General features: G+C 47.5%; 3 non-coding genes across 3 annotated transcripts; all 3 read left to right on the top strand.

Moving 5' to 3' along the window:
• Positions 1–1339: 1339 nt before the first annotated feature.
• On the top strand, positions 1340–1422 carry trnal-uaa (transfer RNA leucine (anticodon UAA)). Its single transcript has one exon. It is a non-coding gene; the product is annotated as a tRNA-Leu (tRNA).
• A 7014-nt stretch (positions 1423–8436) lies between these two features.
• Positions 8437–8518, top strand: trnas-gga (transfer RNA serine (anticodon GGA)). Its single transcript has one exon. It is a non-coding gene; the product is annotated as a tRNA-Ser (tRNA).
• Positions 8519–8992: 474 nt separating this feature from the next.
• Positions 8993–9075, top strand: trnal-uaa (transfer RNA leucine (anticodon UAA)). The gene has a single exon. It is a non-coding gene; the product is annotated as a tRNA-Leu (tRNA).
• Positions 9076–9656: the final 581 nt, after the last annotated feature.

Raw genomic sequence — 9656 nt, 5'->3', positions numbered from 1 at the left:
AATATTAATTTTAAACAGTCTTAATTTTAAACAGTCCTCAGGTTGTGACATGTTGTTACATATTTGGCCCCAAGGTATGGTCTGTCTCCTTCTCCCAGGACTAATCTCAATTTTGACAGGTCATCCAATTCCTTGAAATCTGGGGTTGTTTGGCTTAGCTTGTTGAATAATATGTTTCTTGATGTGTTGAATTTTTCGCATTTTAGGAGGAAATGCATTTCTGTTTCAACCTCGCCGGCCAGACATTGATCGCATATTCTATTCTCTCTAGGCTGCCAGGATTTCTTGTATCTGCCTTTTTCAATTTCCTTGCTCTTGCTCTCTTGCTCTTTGTTTCCCTCTCCTTGATCACTCCTTCCTCTGGGTCTGGTGAATGAGCCCAGGTCTGTTCACTGCGCCATTCTTGCTCTCCGCTACTGCAGAGACTGCAAAGCAGTATCTTCCGTCAGTTCCTCATTAGATATAGTGAAGTATCCCCTCTTGTTACGTGGTTCCACTCCTGAACGGGGAGCAAGCATTTCTAAGATATCAATCTGTAATGATGTATCCTGGTGTAGCTTCAAGTTAAAAAGCTACAGTGCAAAACAGAAGATCAAAAATTGCGAGAGGGTGTTGTCTCTTTGAGAAGTTTCTTCAATATAGACTGTTTCGGGGCGAAGTGCTCTTTTGCTGCAGAATGATGGATGATTGGGATTTTATCTGAGCAACATTGAACTCTTCATAGACCCAGTAGTCGTGGCCGAGTGGTTCAGGCCAATGGGCTAGAAAATCCATTGGGGTCTACCCTGCCCAGCTTCCAATCTTGCCGACTACAGTTCCAACATTTTTCATCCCATTTCATTTCAAAATATAACCAAATCCCTGGAGAACTAATCCTGAGTTGGGCGGAATTAAATCCCACAACTTTCAACACCTTGAAGTTTTTCACTTTTTCATTGTGCAAGTATGCACGAAATATACGGTCGGAAATAGAACCACAATCAGGCAAATCAGGGTTTAAACTAATTTGGCAGCGGTCCATCCTTTCCTGATATGTATACCCTCGCAATTCTGGTATCATCCTTGTAAATCTTCTCTGTACCCTCTCTGTGTCTGTGTGTCTGTCTGTGTCTGTGTGTCTATGTGTGTGTCTCTGTGTCAGTCTGTGTGTCTCTCTGTGTCGGTCTGTGTCTGTGTGTCTATGTGTATGTCTCTCTGTGTCGGTCTGTGTCTCTCTCTGTGTCTGTGTCTGTCTATGTCTCTCTGTGTCAGTCTGTGTGTCTCTGCTCTGCTCAACTCTGTGGCAAGGTGGAGCTTGAAGGCCCGATTCTCACAGAGACAATCTGCAAACAATCCCAGCACCAGGATGGCCGAGTGGTTAAGGCGTTGGACTTAAGATCCAATGGGTTTATACCTGCGTGGGTTCGAACCCCACTCCTGGTAACTCTTTAATTTAAGATCCATTTCCTTTCATCCTGCTCACCGACACTCGTTTGTCATCAGCTGATTCTCCAACAAACAATGAGATGTTTATAGATATGGAATGAAAGATCTCATATGTCATTCTTCAAGTCCTATTTTGGCATCTGCTGAATCTGCGTTTTTCTCTCACTCTCTCTGTCACTCTCAACTAACAAAGAGAAGAGATCGTGAAATGTTTTTACATCTTTCAGTCTCCACCTCTCTCTGTCTTACTATCTGTGTCCCTCTCATTCTCTCACTCTCTTTTTCTCTCTCTCTTTTTCTGTCTCTCTCTGTTGCACATTTGTCATGCGCCTCCTTTTTTGTCTACCTGTCTCTCTCTCTGTCTGTCTCTCTGTCTGTTTCTCTCTCTGTCTCTCTCTGCATGGCTCTCTGTCTTTGTCTGTTTCTCAATGTCTGTCTCTGTCTGTCTCTGTCTGTCTGTCTGTTTCTCTCCGTCTGTCTCTGCTTGTTTCTCTCTGTCTGTCTGTCTGTTTCTCTCCGTCTGTCTCTGCCTGTTTCTCTCTGTCTGTCTCTGTCTGTTTCTCTCTGTCTGTCTCTGTCTGTTTCTCTCCGTCTGTCTCTCTCTGTCTATCTCTGTCTTTCTCTCTGTTTCTCTTTCTTTCTCTCTCTCTCTGACTGGCTCTCTCTTTGTCTCTGTCTTTGTCCCTGTCTCTCTCTCTGTCTTTCTCATTTGTCAAGCTCTGTTCACAGCTCGATTCTTGCTCTGGCAAATTGTATGTGTTAGTTCCTCGTTAGTATAGTGGTGAGTATCCCCGCCTGTCACGCTGGAGGCCGGGGTTCAATTCCCTGATAGGAAGGGCAATTTTATCATTACAAATTTTAAACCTTTGGCCAACTCCTTAAAAACCTCCTTGGAAAAATAGAACAGAAAGAAATTAACTAAAATAATTTTGAAAGATTTACTGGCATATGAAGAACTGTATAACAACTTCCTGCACCAGTTCCTCGTTAGTATAGAGCTCTCTCTCTCTCTCTGTTTCCCTCTCCCTTTTGTGTGGGGCACGGAGGAGGGAGATAGTGACAGAGAGAAAGAGATTAACAGGGTTACGGACAAAAAGCGGGGGGTGGGACTGAGTACGACTGCTCTTTCGAAGAGACAGCACAGGCACGGTGGGCCGAATGGCCTCCTTCTGTGCTGTAAGTTTTTATAAAACCATGACACTCAGAAAAGATTTATGAGAAATACCGACACATATAGAAATCAGACACACATGTCTGTGTGCGTGTGTCTGTGTGTGTGTGTGTTCGAGTCTTTGTTTCAAGCACTGTATAACTACTTCCTCTACCAGGTCCTTGATAGTATAGTGGTGAGGATTCAATTCCCCGACAGGATCTCTCTGTCTCTCTCTCTCTCTCTCTCCCGCTCTTTGTTTCCCTCTCCTTGCTCACTCCTCCCTCTGGGGCTGGTGAATGAGCCCTGGTCTGTCCACAGCGCCATTCTTGCTCTGAGCTTCTGCAGAGCATGCCCAGCAGTGACTTTGGTCAGTTTAGTGGAGTATCCCCGCCTGGTGAGTGGGGTTCTGCGATGGGGCGAAATGCGTCTTTAAGATGTGAAATAGTAATTAAATTGGTTCGTGTTAAAAAGCGAGGGAGGAACATGGAAGAGTAAAAAAATGCGAGGGGAAATTGTCTCTGAGAATGTTCTTGAGCGGAGACTGTTCAGGGACTGAGTGCTGTTTTGCTCCAGAGCGAAGGATGATTGCGATTTTATCTGAGCAACATTTAAAGTCTTACAGATTCAGTAGTCGTGGCCGAGTGGTTAAGGCGATGGACTAGAAATCCATTGGGATCTCCCCACGCATGTTTGAATCCTGCCGGCTACATTTCCAGCATATTTCATTTCAAAATGTAACTAAATCCCTGGAGAACTAATCCTGAGTTGGGCGGAATTAAATCCCACAACTTTCAGCACCTCGAGATTTTTCTCGTTTTCATTGACCTGCAAGTATTCACCAAATATCCGGTCAGAAATAGAACAAAAATCAGGCAAATTAGCGACAGTGTTTCTCTCTGTCTGTCTCTCTCGATGTCTAAGTCACTCTATGTGTGTGTCTGTGTTGATGTGTGTGTCTGTATGTGTACATGTGTGGCTTTCTGTTTCTGTCTGTGTGTGTCTGCCGGTCACTCGGGTAACAAGCGGGGATACTTTCCTCAGCCTTCACCTCCTCCCTAAAGTGTGGTTCCCCAGAATTAGACACAATACTCCAGCTGGGGCCGAACTAGTGTTTTATTTAGGTTTGGCAAAACTTCCTGGTTTGTGTACTCTGTGCCTCTATTTATAAAGCCCAGGATCACATCTGCTTCATTAACTGCTTTGTTAACCTCTCCTGCCACCGAGGAAATCTCTGCTCTGCTCAACTCTGTGACAGGGTGGAGCTTGAAGCCCCGATTCTCACAGAGACAGTCCGTCCCTGTTGACAGCCCCAGGATGGCCGAGTGGTTAAAGTGTTGGATTTAAGATCCAGTGTGTTTATACCCACGTGGATTCGAACACAACTCTTTCATTTATGACCCATTTCCTTACATCCTGCTCTGACACTCGTTTTGCATCTGCTGAACCTCAAACAATAAGATATTTATAGATATGGAAAGAAAGATTTCATATTTATATGTCATTCTTAAAGTACTATTTTGGCATCTGCTGAATCTGCACTTTTCTCTTACACTCTCTGTCACTCTCAACTAACAAACTAAAGTAACCGTAAAACATTTTTATATCTTTCAGTCTCCACCTCTGTCTCACTATCTGTCTCTCTGTCTCCCTCTCATTCTCTATCTCTTTTTCTGTCTCTGTTACATATTTGACACATGCCTCCTTTTTTGTCTCTCTCTCTGTATGCCTGTCTCCCTGTCTGTCTCTCTCTCTCTCTCTGTATGTCTCTCTGTCTCTGTATGTCTCTCTGTCCTTCTCTGTCTGTCTCTCTGTTTCTGTCTTTCTCTGTCTCTCTGTGTATGTCTCTCTGTCTGTCGCTCTGCCGTTCTCTGCCTTTCTCTCTCTCTCTCTACGTCCCACTCTGCCCAGGTCTGTTCGCAGCTCGATTCTTGCTCTGACAGATTCTCCAGTTTATCAGTTCCTTGTTAGTATAGTGGTGAGTATCCCTGCCTAGCACGTGGGAGACCGGGATTCAATTCACCGATGGGGAGAAAGCATTTTTAACATCTCCAATTTTAAACCATTCTACAGCTTCTTAAAATCCTCCTTGGAAAATGAGGACAGAAAAAAATGACTGAAACTCATTTTGAAAGATTTACTGTCATATGAAGAACTGTATAACAACTTCCTACACCAGTTCCTCGTTAGTATAGAGCTCTCTCTCTCTCTCTGTTTCCCTCTCCCTTTTGTGTGGGGCGCGGAGGAGGGAGAGAGTGACAGAGAGAAAGAGATTAACAGGGTTACGGACTGTCTGTCTGTCTCTCTCTCTCTCTCTCTCTGTCTCTCTTTCTTTGTCTCTCTCTCTGTCTCCGACTCTCTGTATGTGTCTCTCCTCTCTGCCTCTCTCTGTTTCTCTCTCGCTCTTTGTTTCCCTCTCCTTGCTCACTCCTCCCTCTGGGTCTGGTGTGATGTGCCATCGATAAAGTTTAAGGATTCAACTAAAGGGCGGCACGGTGGCATAATGGTTAGTACTGTTGCCTCACAGCGCCAGAGACCCGGGTTCGAATCCGGCCTCGGGTGACTGTCTGTGTGGAGTTTGCACATTCTCCCCGTGTTTGCGTGGGTTTTCTCCGGGTGCTCCGGTTTCCTCCCACAGTCCAAAGATGTGCAGGTTAGGTTGATTGGCTATGATAAATTGACCCTTAGTGTTAGGGGGATTAAATACGTGGGGTTACAGGGATAGGGTGGGATATGTGCTGGTGCAGGGGTTACGGGGATCGGGTGGAATATGTGTCGGTGCAGGCTCGATGGGCCAAAATGGCCTCTATCTGCACTGTGGGGTTTCTGTGATTCTGTGATTCTGTGAAAGGCTTTTAATCACTAAGAACTTTGCAGGTCTTTACACATCGGGTTCACCTGCTAGAATGACTCATACAGCTCTTGAGACCTTTATATGGCAAAAGACAGGGGCGTAGCCAATTCACACAATAGGAAAAAGGGGGCGGTACACACACAATACAAAGCAGGTAAAACACAGGGGGTGATGAAGGCATATATTTCATCACATTCACCCCTTCTACAGATTTAGTCTGATCCGGGGGTGTGATAGTCCTTCCTGAACGTCGCAACAGTACCTCGGGTTCCGACCGGGAGTCCGTGGTGCCCTCCTTGGCATACCCATGTGTTGGGGGTGTTGCAGGTACTTCTGGGGGTGGTAAGCCTGGGGGTGGTGGTGGTTCTTCTGTGGGTGGTAGTGATGGGTCGTCGTCGCTTCCTGCCGAGGCGAGGTCCTTTATGGACACGGTGTCCTCACACCCGTCAGCGTGCTTGACGTACGTGTACTGTGGGTTTGCGTGGAGTAGGTGTACTGCCTCCACGAGTGGATCCGTTTTGTGGCCCCTCACATGCTTTCGTAATAGGACGGTCCCTGGGGTGGAGAGCCACGAGGGTAGGGACACTCCTGAGGTTGATTTGCGGGGAAAAACAAACATCTTCTCGTGAGGAGTGGCGTTAGTAGCTGTACACAGTAGCGACCTTATCGAGTGGAGCACGTCTGGGAGGAACTCTTGCCAGCGGGAGGTGGGGAGGCCTTTAGACCTTAGTGCTAAGGTGACCGCCTTCCACACTGTCGCGTTCTCCCTCTCCACTTGCCCATTACCCCGGGGGTTATAACTAGTGGTCCGACTCGTGGCTATCCCCTTCGACAGCAGGTATTGGCGCAGTTCGTCGCTCATGAACGACGCCCCCCTGTCAGTGTGGATGTAGTTGGGCATGCCGAATGTGCAAAACAGGTTGCCGAGGCACTTGATGACCGTGGCACTGGTCATGTCTGGGCAGGGGTAGGTGAATGGGAAGCGGGAGTACTCATCCACAATGTTGAGAAAGTACACATTGTGGTCGGTGGAGGGGAGTGGTCCCTTGAAATCTAAGCTCAGGCGCTCGAATGGCCGTGTAGCTTTGATCAGGTGGACTCGGTCGGGCCTGAAAAAACGGGGCTTGCATTCCGCACAGGTGCGGCAGTCCCTGGTCATAGACCGGACCGCCTCGATAGAATAGGGCAGGTTACGGGATTTTATAAAGTGGAATAGCCGGGTGACCCCCGGGTGGCAGAGGCCATTCTGGAGGCCCTGTAGCCTGTCCCCCTGGATGGTGGCACACATCCCTCGTGATAGGGCATCGGGGGATTCGTTGAGGGCCCCCGGCCTATATATTATGTCGTACTCAAATGTGGAGAGTTCGATCCGCCACCTGAGAATTTTGTCGTTCTTGATCTTCCCCCTCTGTTTGGTGTTAAACAAGAAGGCTACTGACCGCTGGTCGGTAAGCAGGGTGAAGCGTTTGCCGGCTAGGTAGTGCCTCCAGTGCCGCACTGCCTCCACTATGGCCTGGGCCTCCTTCTCTACCGAGGAGTGCCTGATCTTGGGCCCTTGGAGGGTTCTTGAGAAAAAGGCTACGGGCCGCCCAACCTGGTTGAGGGTGGCTGCTAAGGCAAAGTCGGACGCATCGCTTTCGACCTGGAAAGGGATGTTTTCGTCCACTGCCCACAGCACGGCCTTCTCAATGTCATGTTTAATGCTGTTGAAGGCGGCGTGGGCCTCGGCCGTGAGCGGGAAGGACGTTGATTTCAGGAGGGGATGGGCCTTGTTGGAATAATTGGGGACCCATTGGGCGTAATAGGAGAAGAACCCCAGGCACCTTTTCAGGGCCTTGGGAGTGTTTGGTAGGGGTAGCTCCCGTAGGGGGCGCAATCGGTCGAGGTCCGGACCGATTTCCCCGTTTTCCACCACGCAGCCCAGGATACAGAGGCGCGTGGTGCTAAAGACACACTTATCCTCGTTGTAGGTGAGATTGAGTCTGAGGGCGGTTTTCAGAAATCTCGCGAGGTTCGAGTCGTGGTCCTGCTGGTCGTGGCTGCAAATGGTGATGTTGTCTAGGTATGGGTAGGTGGCTGTTAACTGGTTCTCATCGACCATGCGGTCCATCTCCCGCTGGAAGACCGAGACCCCATTCGTTACCCCAAAGGGGACTCTGAGGAACTGGTAGAGGCGTCCATTCGCCTCGAAGGCGGTGTATGGATGGTCCTCCGGCCTAATGGGGAGCTGGTGGATGCCGATTTTAGGTCGATGGTGGAAAACACCCGGTATTGCGCGATTTGGTTAACCATATCCGCTATGCGGGGCAGAGGGTAGGCGTCTAGCTGGGTGTATAGATTAACCGTCTGGCTATAATCTATCACCATCCGCTTCTTTTCGCTACCCTTAACTACTACTACCTGGGCGCGCCACGGGCTGGTACTGCATTCGATGATACCCTCCCGCTTGAGTCTTTCTACTTCCGACACAATGAAAGGTCTTTACACATCGGGTTCGCCTGCTAGAATGACTCATACAGCTCTTGAGACCTTTATATGGCAAAAGACAGGGGCGTAGCCAATACACACAATAGGAAAAAGGGGGCGGTACACACAATACAAAGCAGGTAAAACACAGGGGGTGATGAAGGCATATATTTCATCACATGGTGAATGAGCCCAGGTCTGTTCACAGCGCTATTCTTGCTCTGCGCTTTTGCAGAGACTGCAAAGCAGTATCTTCCGTCAATTCCTCGTTAAATATAGTGAAATATCCCCGCCTGTTATGTGGGAGACCGCGGTTCAATTCCCCGACGGGCAGTAAGCATTAATCTGTAATGATGTATCCCAGTGTAGCTTCAAGTTAAAAAGCTGCAGTGAAAAACAAAATATCAAAAATTGCGAGAGGGGACTGTCTCTTTGAGAAGTTTCTTCAATATAGACTGTTTCGGGGTGACGTGATCGTATGCTGCAGAGTGGGGGATGATTGTGATTTTATCTGAGCAACATTTAAAGTTTCACAGACCCAGTAGTCATGGCCGAGTGGTTGAGGCGATGGTCTGGAAATCCATTGGGGTCTCCCCACGCAGGTTCCAATCCTGCTGACTACAGTTCCAGCATTTTTCATCCCATTTCATTGCGAAATATAACCAAATCCCTGGAGAACTGATCCTGAGTTGGGCGGAATTAAATCCAACACCTCGAACTTTTTCACTTTTTCATTGATCTGCAAGTATGCATGAAATATACGGTCGGAAATAGAACAACAATCAGACAAATCAGGGTTTAAACTAATTTGGCAGGGGTCCATCCTTTCCTAATATATATACCCTCGCATTTCTGGTATCATCCTTGTAAATCTTCTCTGTACCCTCTCTGTGTCTGTGTGTCTCGCTGTGTCTGTGTGTCTCTGTGTGTGTCTGTCTCTGTGTCGGTCTGTGTGTCTCTCTGTGTCTCTGTGTGTGTCTCGCTGTATGTTTATGTGTGTGTCTGTCTGTGTGTCTCTCTCTGCTCTGCTCAACTCTGTGACAAGGTGGAGCTTGAAGGCCCGATTCTCTCAAAGACAGTCCGCAAATAATCCCAGCACCAGGATGGCCGAGTGGTTAAGGCGTTGGACTTAAGATCCAATGGGTTTATACCCACGTGGGTTCGAACCCCACTCCTGGTAACTCTTTAATTTAAGACCCATTTCCTTTCATCCAGCTCAGCGACACTCATTTGTCATCTGCTGATTCTCCAACAAACAATGAGATGTTTATAGATATGGAAAGAAAGATCTCATATGTAATTCTTAAAGTGCTATTTTTGAATCTGCATTTTTCTCTCACTCTCTGTCACTCTCAACTAACAAAGAGAAGGGATCGTGAAATGTTTTTACATCTTTCAGTCTCCACCTCTCTCTGTCTCACTATCTGTGTCCCTCTCATTCTCTCACTCTCTCTTTTTCTCTCTCTTTCTGTCTCTCTCTGTTGCACATTTGTCATGTGCCTCTTTTTTTGTCTCTCTTCCTGTCTGTCTCTCTGTCTGTCAATCTGTTTGTCTGTCTCTGTCTGTTTCTCTCTGTCTGTCTGTCTTTCTCTCTCTGTCTGTTTCTCTCTCTCTCTCATTTGTCAAGTTCTGTTCACAGCTTGATTCTTGCTCTGACAAATTTTGCCTGTCAGTTCCTCATTAGTATAGTGGTGAGTATCCCCGCCTGTCATGCGGGAGACAGGGCTTCAATTCCCCGATGGGGAGTATGATTTTAACATC

The sequence above is a fragment of the Somniosus microcephalus genome, chromosome 4 (assembly GCF_052327205.1).
Source record: "Somniosus microcephalus isolate GS21.2 chromosome 4, FLI_Smic_1.0, whole genome shotgun sequence".
NCBI lineage: Eukaryota > Metazoa > Chordata > Chondrichthyes > Squaliformes > Somniosidae > Somniosus > Somniosus microcephalus.
This window is presented reverse-complemented; position numbering and strand designations above follow the sequence as displayed.